Below are 14,948 nucleotides of genomic sequence, written 5' to 3' on the forward strand. Positions count from 1 at the left end.
CCAAAAGAGAATCAAGCGTGTGTACAGAGGTATAAACGCAGCAGTGATAGGACTGGAGAGGTTCGGTGAGCAAATGAAGACCCTTTGAAGTCATATTGCATGGTACCCATTACACGGGTCTCAACTCTCCAGGTTTAAGGTATTCTTCCTTCAGCTATAACATGCATGTGGAACCCAGAGTATGATCAACCATGTGAACGGGAGACGTGTTCAAATATGTCTCAGTTTTCCTCCCCTGGTACTCGGGTGCAACATTCCAGACGCTTTACTAACACTCTCCCCACTTGGAGAGTCAGCGCCTTTAACCTCCTGTTTGGCCCAGTTTGCAATTTCTGCGGAAGATGAACAGGAATAGCGAGAACCAATGAGAGGCTAGCTGGAGGTGTCTGGACGGGCAAATTTAACTCTCATTTCCCACCAGGAAGAGGAAATAACCAAAGGCTCAGCGTGCCGTGCCGGAACCAGATTAGGGCCTGAAGCCATCATGCGGTGTTGCGGCCAGCTCAAAAGAAAGCGAGTTGAAGAAAGGAGCTCAGGGGCACTGTAATTCACAAACCTGCAGAGTTATAAATGACAGCTATCGTCCAAAAATAGACTGAAGTAAGGCTGCCAAGAGGACTTGAAAGCGGGGCAGAATTGCAGGAAACCGATTTCAGGAGGTAGACTGGAATTGCATTGAAAGCATAGGAAAAGAGGCAGAACGTCCACAATGATGCACTTGGCCAAAAAGGGCGTATGCGTTTTTTCCTGAATATATTCAGGAAAAAACGCATACGCCCTTTTTGGCCAACCAAGCAAGCTTGCAAAGGAAATCTGCACTACAATGAAGTCTCACTTCCCCCGGTCAAAAGGGCCATCTGAAAAAAGTGTAAAATGCAGAAAGGCAGGACAGGCCATGGAGAACTGGGAGCCTTGTTATGCTGAAGGGCGGGATGTAAATTGCCAACAAACACTCGGGAGAAGTGTATGGTGTTTCCTGAAACATCTAAAAAACAAAGCAACAGAGCCTAGGGCACTGCCACTTATGGTCCTATAGCTTAGGGAATTTAAAATCAAAAAGACACAGCCACCCCAAAGTTTGGAACGGCTCTGTTTACAAGAACCTCGTTTACAGTACAAGTTCAACATCGCAGAAAGTGAAAAATGGATAAAATTTGTGGTATTTACTTACAAAGCAATATCACTCAGCAATGAAATCTGTGTCATCAGGCCCTTAGCAGCACAATGAGTGGATTCAGGTATGATGATTCTAACTGAAATAAGTCACACAGAAAAAGAAACATCATAAGATATCAGTAATACACGGAATGTAAACTTGGCTACACAGGAACTCAGTTACAAAACAGAACAGGGTCTCAAATTTAGAAAACCAACTTATGCTTGCTTAAGGGGAAAGGTGAGTTGGGGTGCTGCATAAAACCAGAGATTGAAATGAGCACAGATAAAGTTCCTTAAGCCAAATATGGAATAGACAAGAGCTACTCCTTGCTCAACGAAATGGACTCAACACCGCATATTAAACGCCTAAGAATGTACCTGACTAGTAAGTATCTTAAAACCTATGGATTGCTATGTCTCCGAAAGAGAATCAAGCATGTGTACAGGGGCATAAACGCAGCAGTGATAGGATTGGAGAGGTTCGGTAAGCAAATGAAGACCCTTTGAAGTCATATTGCATGGTACCCATTCCACGGCTTTCAAATACACAGGTTTAAGGTATTCTTCCTTCACCTAAAACATGCATGTGGAACCCAAGTATGATCAACCATGTGAACGGGAGACGTGTTCAAATATGTCTCAGTTTTCCTCCCCTGGTACTCAGGTACAACATTCCAGACGCTTTACTAACACTCTCCCGACTTGGAGAGTCAGTCCCTTTAACCTCCTGTTTGGCCCAGTTTGCAATTTCTGTGGAAGATGAACAGGAATAGCGACAACCAATGAGAGACTAGCTGGAGGTGTCTGGACGGGCAAATTTAACTCTCATTTCCCACCAGGAAGAGGAAATAACCAAAGGCTCAGCATGCCGTGCCGGAACCAGATTAGGGCCTGAAGCCATCCCGCGGTGTTGCGGCCAGGTCACAAGAAAGCGAGTTGAAGAAAGGAGCTCAGGGGCAGTGTAATTCACAAACCTGCAGAGTTATAAATGACAGCTATCGTCCAAAAATAGACTGAAGTAAGGCTGCCAAGAGGACTTGAAAGCGGGGCAGAATTGCAGGAAACCGATTTCAGGAGGTAGACTGGAATTGCATTGAAAGCATAGGAAAAGAGGCAGAACGTCCACAATGATGCACTTGGCCAAAAAGGGCGTATGCGTTTTTTCCTGAATATATTCAGGAAAAAACGCATACGCCCTTTTTGGCCAACCAAGCAAGCTTGCAAAGGAAATCTGCACTACAATGAAGTCTCACTTCCCCCCGGTCAAAAGGGCCATCTGAAAAAAGTGTAAAATCCAGAAAGGCAGGACAGGCCATGGAGAACTGGGAGCCTTGTTATGCTGATGGGCGGGATGGAAATTGCCAACAACCACTCGGGAGAAGTGTATGGTGTTTCCTGAAACATCTAAAAAACAAAGCAACAGAGCCTAGGTCACTTCCACTTATGGTCCTATAGCTTAGGGAAATTAAAATCAAAAAGACACAGCCACCCCAAAGTTTGGAACGGCTCTGTTTACAAGAACCTCGTTTACAGTACAAGTTCAACATCGCAGAAAGTGAAAAATGGATAAAGAACTTGTGGTACTTACGTACAATGCAGTATCACTCAGCAATGAAATCTATGTCATCAGGCCCGTAGCAGCATAATGAGTGGATTCAGGTACGATGATTCTAACTGAAATAAGTCACACAGAAAAAGAAACATCATAAGATATCACTAATACACGGAATGTAACCTTGGCTACACAGGAATTGCATTCCAAAACAGAACAGGGTCTCAAATTTAGAAAACCAACTTATGCTTGCTTAAGGGGAAAGGTGAGTTGGGGTGCTGCATAAAACCAGAGATTGAAATGAGCACAGATAAAGTTCCTTAAGCCAAATATGGAATAGACAAGAGCTACTCCTTGCTCAACGAAATGGACTCAAAACCCCATATTAAACGCCTAAGAATGTACCTGACTAGTAAGTATCTTAAAACCTATGGATTGCTATGCCTCCAAAAGAGAATCAAGCATGTGTACAGGGGCATAAACGCAGCAGTGATAGGATTGGAGAGGTTCGGTGAGCAAATGAAGACCCTTTGAAGTCATATTGCATGGTACCCATTCCACGGGTTTCAACTACCCAGGTTTAAGGTATTCTTCCTTCAGCTAAAACATGCATGTGGAACCTAGAGTATGATCAACCATGTGATCGGGAGACGTGTTCATATATGTCTCAGTTTTTGTATCCTGGTACTCGGGTGCAACATTCCAGACGCTTTACTAACACTCTCCCCACTTGGAGAGTCAGTCCCTTTAACCTCCTGTTTGGCCCAGTTTGCAATTTCTGTGGAAGATGAACAGGAATAGCGAGAACCAATGAGAGACTAGCTGGAGGTGTCTGGATGGGCAAATTTAACTCTCATTTCCCACCAGGAAGAGGAATTAACCAAAGGCTCAGTGTGCCCTGCCGGAACCAGATTAGGGCCTGAAGCCATCCTGCGGTGTTGCGGCCAGCTCAAAAGAAAGCGAGTTGAAGAAAGGAGCTCAGGGGCACTGTAATTCACAAACCTGCAGAGTTATAAATGACAGCTATCGTCCAAAAATAGACTGAAGTAAGGCTGCCAAGAGGACTTGAAAGCGGGGCAGAATTGCAGGAAACCGATTTCAGGAGGTAGACTGGAATTGCATTGAAAGCATAGGAAAAGAGGCAGAACGTCCACAATGATGCACTTGGCCAAAAAGGGCGTATGCGTTTTTTACTGAATATATTCAGGAAAAAACGCATACGCCCTTTTTGGCCAACCAAGCAAGCTTGCAAAGGAAATCTGCACTACAATGAAGTCTCACTTCCCCCCGGTCAAAAGGGCCATCTGAAAAAAGTGTAAAATCCAGAAAGGCAGGACAGGCCATTGAGAACTGGGAGCCTTGTTATGCTGAAGGGCGGGATGTAAATTGCCAACAAACACTCGGGAGAAGTGTATGGTGTTTCCTGAAACATCTAAAAAACAAAGCAACAGAGCCTAGGGCACTTCCACTTATGGTCCTATAGCTTAGGGAATTTAAAATCAAAAAGACACAGCCACCCCAAAGTTTCGAACGGCTCTGTTTACAAGAACCTCGTTTACAGTACAAGTTCAACATCGCAGAAAGTGAAAAATGGATAAAAAAGTTGTGGTATTTACTTACAAAGCAATATCACTCAGCAATGAAATCTGTGTCATCAGGCCCTTAGCAGCACAATGAGTGGATTCAGGTATGATGATTCTAACTGAAATAAGTCACACAGAAAAAGAAACATCATAAGATATCAGTAATACACGGAATGTAAACTTGGCTACACAGGAACTCAGTTACAAAACAGAACAGGGTCTCAAATTTAGAAAACCAACTTATGCTTGCTTAAGGGTAAAGGTGAGTTGGGGTGCTGCATAAAACCAGAGATTGAAATGAGCACAGATAAAGTTCCTTAAGCCAAATATGGAATAGACAAGAGCTACTCCTTGCTCAACGAAATGGACTCAACACCGCATATTAAACGCCTAAGAATGTACCTGACTAGTAAGTATGTTAAAACCTATGGATTGCTATGTCTCCGAAAGAGAATCAAGCATGTGTACAGGGGCATAAACGCAGCAGTGATAGGATTGGAGAGGTTCGGTGAGCCAATGAAGCCCCTTTGAAATCATATTGCATGGTACCGATTCCACGGGTTTCAACTACCCAGGTTTTAGGTATTCTTCCTTCAGCTAAAACATGCATGTGGAACCTAGAGTATGATCAACCATGAGATCGGGAGACGTGTTCAAATATGTCCCAGTTTTCGTACCCTGGTACTCGGGTGCAACATTCCAGACGCTTTACTAACACTCTCCCGACTTGGAGAGTCAGTCCCTTTAACCTCCTGTTTGGCCCAGTTTGCAATTTCTGCGGAAGATGAACAGGAATAGCGAGAACCAATGAGAGGCTAGCTGGAGGTGTCTGGACGGGCAAATTTAACTCTCATTTCCCACCAGGAAGAGGAATTAACCAAAGGCTCAGCGTGCCGTGCCGGAACCAGATTAGGGCCTGAAGCCATCCTGCGGTGTTACGGCCAGCTCAAAAGAAAGCGAGTTGAAGAAAGGAGCTCAGGGGCACTGTAATTCACAAACCTGCAGAGTTATAAATGACAGCTATCGTCCAAAAAGAGACTGAAGTAAGGCTGCCAAGAGGACTTGATAGCGGGGCAGAATTGCAGGAAACCGATTTCAGGAGGTAGACTGGAATTGCATTGAAAGCATAGGAAAAGAGGCAGAACGTCCACAATGATGCACTTGGCCAAAAAGGGCGTATGCGTTTTTTCCTGAATATATTCAGGAAAAAACGCATACGCCCTTTTTGGCCAACCAAGCAAGCTTGCAAAGGAAATCTGCACTACAATGAAGTCTCACTTCCCCCCGGTCAAAAGGGCCATCTGAAAAAAGTGTAAAATCCAGAAAGGCAACAGGCCATTGAGAACTGGGAGCCTTGTTATGCTGATGGGCGGGATGTAAATTGCCAACAGACACTTGGGAGAAGTGTATGGTGTTTCCTGAAACATCTAAAAAACAAAGCAACAGAGCCTAGGGCACTTCCACTTATGGTCCTATAGCTTAGGGAATTTAAAATCAAAAAGACACAGCCACCCCAAAGTTTCGAACAGCTCTGTTTACAAGAACCTCGTTTACAGTACAAGTTCAACATCGCAGAAAGTGAAAAATGGATAAAAAAGTTGTGGTATTTACTTACAAAGCAATATCACTCAGCAATGAAATCTGTGTCATCAGGCCCTTAGCAGCACAATGAGTGGATTCAGGTATGATGATTCTAACTGAAATAAGTCACACAGAAAAAGAAACATCATAAGATATCAGTAATACATGGAATGTAAACTTGGCTACACAGGAACTGAATTACAGAACAGAACAGGGTCTCAAATTTAGAAAACCAACTTATGCTTGCTTAAGGGGAAAGGTGAGTTGGGGTGCTGCATAAAACCAGAGATTGAAATGAGCACAGATAAAGTTCCTTAAGCCAAATATGGAATAGACAAGAGCTACTCCTTGCTCAACAAAATGGACTCAACACCGCATATTAAACGCCTAAGAATGTACCTGACTAGTAAGTATCTTAAAACCTATGGATTGCTATGCCTCCAAAAGAGAATAAAGCATGTGTACAGGGGCAAAAACGCAGCAGTGATAGGATTGGAGAGGTTCGGTGAGCAAATGAAGACCCTTTGAAGTCATATTGCATGGTACCCATTCCACGGGTCTCAACTCTCCAGGTTTAAGGTATTCTTCCTTCAGCTAAAACATGCATGTGGAACCCAGAGTATGATCAACCATGTGAACGGGAGACGTGTTCAAATATGTCTCAGTTTTCCTCCCCTGGTACTCGGGTGCAACATTCCAGACGCTTTACTAACACTCTCCCCACTTGGAGAGTCAGCGCCTTTAACCTCCTGTTTGGCACAGTTTGCAATTTCTGCGGAAGATGAACAGGAATAGCGAGAACCAATGAGAGGCTAGCTGGAGGTGTCTGGACGGGCAAATTTAACTCTCATTTCCCACCAGGAAGAGGAAATAACCAAAGGCTCAGCGTGCCGTACTGGAACCAGATTAGGGCCTGAAGCCAGCCTGCGGTGTTGCGGCCAGCTCAAAAGAAAGCGAGTTGAAGAAAGGAGCTCAGGGGCACTGTAATTCACAAACCTGCAGAGTTATAAATGACAGCTATCGTCCCAAAATATACTGAAGTAAGGCTGCCAAGAGGACTTGAAAGCGGAGCAGAATTGTAGGAAACCGATTTCAGGAGGTGGACTGGAATTGCATTGAAAGCATAGGAAAAGAGGCAGAACGTCCACAATGATGCACTTGGCCATAAAGGGCGTATGCGTTTTTTCCTGAATATATTCAGGAAAAAACGCATACGCCCTTTTTGGCCAACCAAGCAAGCTTGCAAAGGAAATCTGCACTACAATGAAGTCTCACTTCCCCCTGGTCAAAAGGGCCATCTGAAAAAAGTGTAAAATCCAGAAAGGCAGGACAGGCCATGGAGAACTGGGAGCCTTGTTATGCTGATGGGCGGGATGTAAATTGCCAACAACCACTCGGGAGAAGTGTATGGTGTTTCCTGAAACATCTAAAAAACAAAGCAACAGAACCTAGGGCACTTCCACTTATGGTCCTATAGCTTAGGGAAATTAAAATCAAAAAGACACAGCCACCCCAAAGTTTGGAACGGCTCTGTTTACAAGAACCTCGTTTACAGTACAAGTTCAACATCGCAGAAAGTGAAAAATGGATAAAGAAGTTGTGGTATTTACTTACAAAGCAATATCACGCAGCAATGAAATCTGTGTCATCAGGCCCTTAGCAGCACAATGAGTGGATTCAGGTATGATGATTCTAACTGAAATAAGTCACACAGAAAAAGAAACATCATAAGATATCAGTAATACACGGAATGGAAACTTGGCTACAAAGGAACTGAATTACAGAACAGAACAGGGTCTCAAATTTAGAAAACCAACTTATGCTTGCTTAAGGGTAAAGGTGAGTTGGGGTGCTGCATAAAACCAGAGATTGAAATGAGCACAGATAAAGTTCCTTAAGCCAAATATGGAATAGACAAGAGCTACTCCTTGCTCAACGAAATGGACTCAACACCCCATATTAAACGCCTAAGAATGTACCTGACTAGTAAGTATCTTAAAACCTATGGATTGCTATGTCTCCGAAAGAGAATCAAGCATGTGTACAGGGGCATAAACACAGCAGTGATAGGATTGGAGAGGTTCGTGAGCAAATGAAGACCCTTTGAAGTCATATTGCATGGTACCCATTCCACAGGTTTCAGCTACCCAGGTTTAAGGTATTCTTCCTTCATCTAAAACATGCATGTGGAACCTAGAGTATGATCAACCATGTGATCGGGAGACGTGTTCAAATATGTCTCAGTTTTCGTACCCTGGTACTGGGGTGCAACATTCCAGACGCTTTACTAACACTCTCCCCACTTGGAGAGTCAGTCCCTTTAACCACCTGTTTGGCCCAGTTTGCAATTTCTGTGGAAGATGAACAGGAATAGCGAGAACCAATGAAAGACTAGCTGGAGGTGTCTGGATGGGCAAATTTAACTCTCATTTCCCACCAGGAAGAGGAATTAACCAAAGGCTCAGCGTGCCATGCCGGAACCAGATTAGGGCCTGAAGCCATCCTGCGGTGTTGCGGCCAGGTCACAAGAAAGCGAGTTGAAGAAAGGAGCTCAGGGGCACTGTAATTCACAAACCTGCAGAGTTATAAATGACAGCTATCGTCCAAAAATAGACTGAAGTAAGGCTGCCAAGAGGACTTGAAAGCGGGGCAGAATTGCAGGAAACCGATTTCAGGAGGTAGACTGGAATTGCATTGAAAGCATAGGAAAAGAGGCAGAACGTCCACAATGATGCACTTGGCCAAAAAGGGCGTATGCGTTTTTTCCTGAATATATTCAGGAAAAAACGCATACGCCCTTTCTGGCCAACCAAGCAAGCTTGCAAAGGAAATCTGCACTACAATGAAGTCTCACTTCCACCCGGTCAAAAAGGCCATCTGAAAAAAGTGTAAAATCCAGAAAGGCACAACAGGCCATGGAGAACTGGGAGCCTTCTTATGCTGATGGGCGGGATGTAAATTGCCAACAGCCACTCTGGAGAAGTGTATGGTGTTTCCTGAAACATCTAAAAAACAAAGCAACAGAGCCTAGGGCACTTCCACTTATGGTCCTATAGCTTAGGGAAATTAAAATCAAAAAGACACAGCCACCCCAAAGTTTGGGACGGCTCTGTTTACAAGAACCTCGTTTACGGTACAAGTTCAATATCACAGAAAGTGAAAAATGGATAAAGAACTTGTGGTACTTACGTACAATGCAATATCACTCAGCAATGAAATCTATGTCATCAGGCCCGTAGCAGCATAATGAGTGGATTCAGGTATGATGATTCGAACTGAAATAAGTCACACAGAAAAGAAACATCATAAGGTATCACTAATACACAGAATGTGAACTTGGCTACACATGAACTGAATTACAAAACAGAACAGTGTCTCAAGTTTAGAAAACCAACTTACGCTTGCTTAAGGGGGAAGGTGAGTTGGGGTGCTGCATAAAACCAGAGATTGAAATGAGCACAGATAAAGTTCCTTAAGCCAAATATGGAATAGACAAGAGCTACTCCTTGCTCAACGAAATGGACTCAACACCCCATATTAAACGCCTAAGAATGTACCTGACTAGTAAGTATCTTAAAACCTATGGATTGCTATGTCTCCGAAAGAGAATCAAGCATGTGTACAGGGGCATAAACGCAGCAGTGATAGGATTGGAGAGGTTCGGTGAGCAAATGAAGACCCTTTGAAGTCATATTGCATGGTACCCATTCCACGGGTTTCAACTACCCAGGTTTAAGGTATTCTTCCTTCAGCTAAAACATGCATATGGAACCTAGAGTATGATCAACCATGTGATCGGGAGACGTGTTCAAATATGTCTCAGTTTTCGTACCCTGGTACTCGGGTGTAACATTCCAGACGCTTTACTAACACTCTCCCCACTTGGAGAGTCAGCGCCTTTAACCTCCTGTTTGGCCCAGTTTGCAATTTCTGCGGAAGATGAACAGGAATAGGGAGAACCAATGAGAGACTAGCTGGAGGTGTCTGGACGGGCAAATTTAACTCTCATTTCCCACCAGGAAGAGGAAATAACCAAAGGCTCAGCGTGCCGTGCCGGAACCAGATTAGGGCCTGAAGCGATCCTGCAGTGTTGCGGCCAGCTCAAAAGAAAGCGAGTTGAAGAAATGAGCTCAGGGTCTCTGTAATTCACAAACCTGCAGAGTTATAAATGACAGCTATCGTCCAAAAATAGACTGAAGTAAGGCTGCCAAGAGGATTTGAAAGCGGGGCAGAATTGCAGGAAACCGATTTCAGGAGGTAGACTGGAATTGCATTGAAAGCGTAGGAAAAGAGGCAGAACGTCCACAATGATGCACTTTGCCAAAAGGGAATATGCGTTTTTTCCTGAATATATTCAGGAAAAAACGCATACGCCCTTTTTGGCCAACCAAGCAAGCTTGCAAAGGAAATCTGCACTACAATGAAGTCTCACTTCCCCCCGGTCAAAAGGGCCATCAGAATAAAGTGTAAAATCCAGAAAGGCAGGACAGGCCATGGAGAACTGGGAGCCTTGTTATGCTGATGGGCGGGATGTAAATTGCCAACAGACACTTGGGAGAAGTGTATGGTGTTTCCTGAAACATCTAAAAAACAAAGCAACAGAGCCTAGGGCACTTCCACTTATGGTCCTATAGCTTAGGGAAATTAATATCAAAAAGACACAGCAACCCCAAAATTTGGGACGGCTCTTTTTACAGGAATCTCTTCTCCGGCACAAGTTAAATATCCCAGAGAGCAAATAATGGATAAAGAAGTTGCGGTACTTCTGTACAACAGAATACCACTCAGCAATGAAATCTATGTCACCAGGCCCGTACCAGCATAATGAGTGGATTGAGGCACGATGATTCTAAGTGAAATAAGTCACACAGAAAAAGAAACATCATAAGGTATCACTAATACACGGAATGTGAACTTGGCTACACATGAACTGAATTACAAAACAGAACAGGGTCTCAAGTTTAGAAAACCAACTTATGCCTGCTTAAGGGGGAAGGTGAGTTGGGGTGCTGCATAAAAGCAGAGTTTGAAATTAGCACAGATACCGTTCCATAAGCCAAATATGTAATAGACAAGAGCTACCCCTTGCTCAACGAAATGGATTCAACAATGAGGTATCACCTCACACCTGGTAGAATAGGCATCATTGAAAATCTACAAACAAAAAATGCTGGAAAGGGTCTGGAGAAAAGGAACCCTCTTCCACTATTGTTGGGAATATAAATTGATACAGTCATTATGGAGAACAATATGGAATTTCTTAAGAAACTAACAATAGAATTACCATATGATACAGCAATCCCAGTACTGGACATATACCCAGACAAAACCATAAATCAAAAAGAGTCATTCACCGCAATGTTCATTGCATCACTATTTACAATATCGAGGTAATGGAAGCAACCTAAATGCCCACAGACAGACGAATGCATAAAGCTGTGGTACATATATAAAATGGAATATTACTAAGCCATGAAAAGGAATGAAATTGGGTCATTTGTAGAGACGTCGATGGATCTAGAGACTGTCATACAGAGTGAAGTAAGTCAGAAGGAGAAAAACAAATCTTGTATATTCATGCATATATGTGGAACCTAGAAAAACTGTACAGATTAACCATTTTGCAAGGCATAAATAGAGCAACAGATGTAGACAACAAACGTATGGACAACAAGGGGGGAAAGCTGTTGGGGGGGTGGTGGTGGGAGGAGTTGAGAGACTGGGATTGGCATGTATACATTTATATGTATAAAATAGATAACCAATAAGAACCTGCTGTATAAAAATATAAAATAAAATTCAAAATTAAAAAGAAGTAAAATTTAAAAAATAAAACAGAAAAAACAATTATTCCCTGCACATACATGTATTTATATGAATAAATTATTTCCATGCTTATATCTGTAAATACAAAAAAGAGGAATAAAATCTACCTTGAACCAAAAACGAAAAAGAGAAAAAAAACACAGAACCCACCAGTTCCACAGAGGAAAACCGTATCAGGGCACTTGCTCCAGTTGTAAACAATTCTGAAGTTGGTCAGTGGTGGGGAATCGTCTCCCATTCAGCCAGCAGCCCCCACGCAACAAGCGTCCTCATTGCAAAGCTGGGGCACCGTGCCGAGGCATCTGTGAGTAAACGTGAGCTGAGCCCCAGGCCAGTTGCTGCTGAACTATTCCCACCCGTCCCAGGTAAAACACCTGAATATATACAAGGACTTGAAAGCCTAGAGGAAGGGCCATAGAGCCACACGAGTGACAGCATGCCGGCCGACTTGGTGCCTGCAGGCCAGCCAGGATGGTCCTGGCCCTGGGTGCTCTTCTGGAAGATTTCCATTTCCCTGCCTGAGATACCCGTCCTGTCCCTGCCCCCACTGCTTTTTTCCTTCCTCACCTCTGCCCAGGGAGAAATTCCAGCAGCAGGTATGGGTGACACATCCTCTTCTTTAGCAGGTGGCAGCCTGGCAACTGCTGCAGAAAGTCCAGCAGAGCCCCACTCACACTGGGCCACCCACAAAGCCGTGGCCTCTCACTCCCTCCCACCAGCCCAGCCCCGAGACTGCTGACAGGGCAGAGAAAATGGCGTCAGGCACGGCTGCAGGGGCTCTTGCTGCCTGGAGTGGTATTTATATTGATCTCAACCCAGGCACACCTGGGGAGGGCTGGCCGGCACGGTAAGGCTGCCCAGGTCAGCCAATCATCACCCCTCAGGGGCTCACAGTTGCAGAAAATGGAACTTGCTGAACCGGCCAGGTCCAAGGAACAGGTGTGGGCTCCTGAGAGTCAGGATAGACAAGGGGCTGCAGCTTTGGCTTGTTTTCTAATCATTTTATCTGGCCCATGAGTGGGAGACAACTTCAAGAAAACCCTCTCCTAATGAGAGGAACCCAGGAGTCAGGGAGAGGAGGGGTGGGTCGTGGTTGGAGACAGAGGCCTGGTGCCCCGGGTGCAGTGGAAGTCTCTGGAAGACCAGGTGGAGGGAGGCCTCACGGAGTGATGCCCAGGGTCACAGACCTGTCGCAGCTGCTGTTTGTTAGTTCAAGTCCTGCTCTGAGGTGCTCTGTGTCAGCTCTGAGCGACAGGTGAGCTGGGGGTGCTCTGCAATGAGGGCTATGTGCACGGTTCCTGTGTGCCCAGCCCTGCCACGGTACCTGCAAGGGTAGCTCTGTATCCTGGGAGGGGCCTGACCACGAGAGCCCCATGGGCTGGGGTGGGGGTGGGGTACCTGCCCAGGTGAGCTCCATATTCTGGGATTGGTCTGACCACGAGAGCCCCATGGGCTGCTGGGGACCTGGTAAAGGATGTCAGGACAGTCAGTGAAGCCACCGAGGATATACCTCCAGTTGCTCCTAATTCCTACACCCTGCTGGTCATTCTACCAACCACCAGGACATGGTATTCTGTATTAGTCTTCAATGATGCCTTCTTTTGTATTCCATTAGTCCCAGAGTCACAAGAAATTTTGGCTTGTGAGTGGCAGGACTCAACATACAACTAAAACAATACTTCCGGGCCGTCTGGCCCCAAGGGTGCAAAAATTCCCACACCATCTTTGGGGAAAGCTTAGCTAAAGACCTAAAAGTTCTACCTCTGGAAAAGGAAACCCTCCTTCAATATGCAGACGACATTCTGATCACCAGCCCTACTAAGGAGGCCTCTGAACTACCAAGCCAATAAAGGATAGAAGTTGTCCAAGAAAAAGCTCAAATATCACAGACTGCGGTGACCTGCCTGGGCTTCATTCTCACAGAAGGTCAGAGAAGCCCATCCCAGGAAAGGGAAGAAACCATTTTCAGCCTTACCCCTTTCTAAAACTAGAAGACAGCTTAGGGGTTCCTGGGGAGGCCAGGGTTTGCTGCTTCTGGATCCCTAACTACAGTCTACTAGCTGGGCCTCTATATGAAACACTGAAAGGAAAAGATGATGATCCTTTTGAATAGAATCCAGAAGTGGCCTTTCAAGAATGGAAAGAGCAGTCAATTCAGACCCTTGCCCTGGAACTCCCTAATTTAGCTAAACCCTTTGATCTTTACAATCCCGGTGAAAGGTGAATCGCCATTGGAGAATTAGTGCAAAAACTGGGACCACTTGAAATGGAACAATGCAAGAATGCCATCCAGGTAGGATAAACTACGGTCACTAAGGGGCTTGGCCCACTGCCACATCTGGCCAAGATACTGGCGGTATCTAAAAACCTGGAAATCAGCAGCCCAAAAGGCCACCTCCCTCCTAAGGGAAAAGGACCCCACGTGGTGATCCTAACCACCAACCATGCCCTGAAGTTGCAGGGTTCGCTCCGTGGGCACACCGACCTCGAGTGAGGAGGCCCTCCAACTCCAACATCCAGAGAGATAACCGGGGGCAACAGGGCACCATGACGACTCGTGTGAACATCACTTGACCTGGAGTTTCTCTCATAAAACAACAAGAGTGTGTCCCAAAAGAGTAGACTACTGCTTGCAGGACTTACTGCACCCAGAGGGGAGCTAATAATCTTGGCGGGGGAACAGTATACCACACTGTCACCATAGAAAAGCCTACAGACACCGTGATGATGGTGGCCAATAAGACCGGCTGGACTCCTGTTTACTTCAAAAGGCTGTTGACTCAGTAGCCATCATGGTCCTTGGTCACCACTGACCCTGGACTGTCTGGGAGTTGAGCGGGCAGGGCTCTGACACCTGGTGCTGTTTGTACGTTAATTCAGGGGCCTAATTGAAGAAAGCGCAGACTACTGGTCAGAGCATCTAGGCTGGCAGAGACGGTCAGCCTAAGGTGGCCGAACAAATGTGGGGCGGGGTGAAACCGGCCCCCACAGCGTCTCTGCACATCTCTTTCCTGGACCCTTAAAGGTCATTAGAATCTATAACACTTCCAATGCTGGTGCTCAGGTGGACGAGCAGGGAGGCAGGGGTCCTGGGGACAATCAACGTCACCGGGAGGCTGCTGGGGAGAAGCTCTGACCCTCGCCCCAGGGTATGAGGGCTCCCAACTCAGCACTCAGCAGTTACAGAAGAAGGGTCTGCACCCTCAGCACTCCAAGAATGAGGAACGGGACAAAAGGCAGAGGAGGGG

At 45.4% G+C, this 14,948-nt stretch overlaps 1 long non-coding RNA gene across 1 annotated transcript in view; it reads right to left on the reverse strand.

Annotated features, from left to right (window-relative positions):
- LOC307181175 overlaps window positions 1-14,948 on the reverse strand; it is a 216,018-nt gene that overhangs the window by 113,091 nt on the left and 87,979 nt on the right. The gene's annotated exons all lie outside the window — the stretch shown is intronic.

This window comes from Stenella coeruleoalba (genome assembly GCF_951394435.1).
Source record: "Stenella coeruleoalba genome assembly, contig: scaffold_151, whole genome shotgun sequence".
NCBI lineage: Eukaryota > Metazoa > Chordata > Mammalia > Artiodactyla > Delphinidae > Stenella > Stenella coeruleoalba.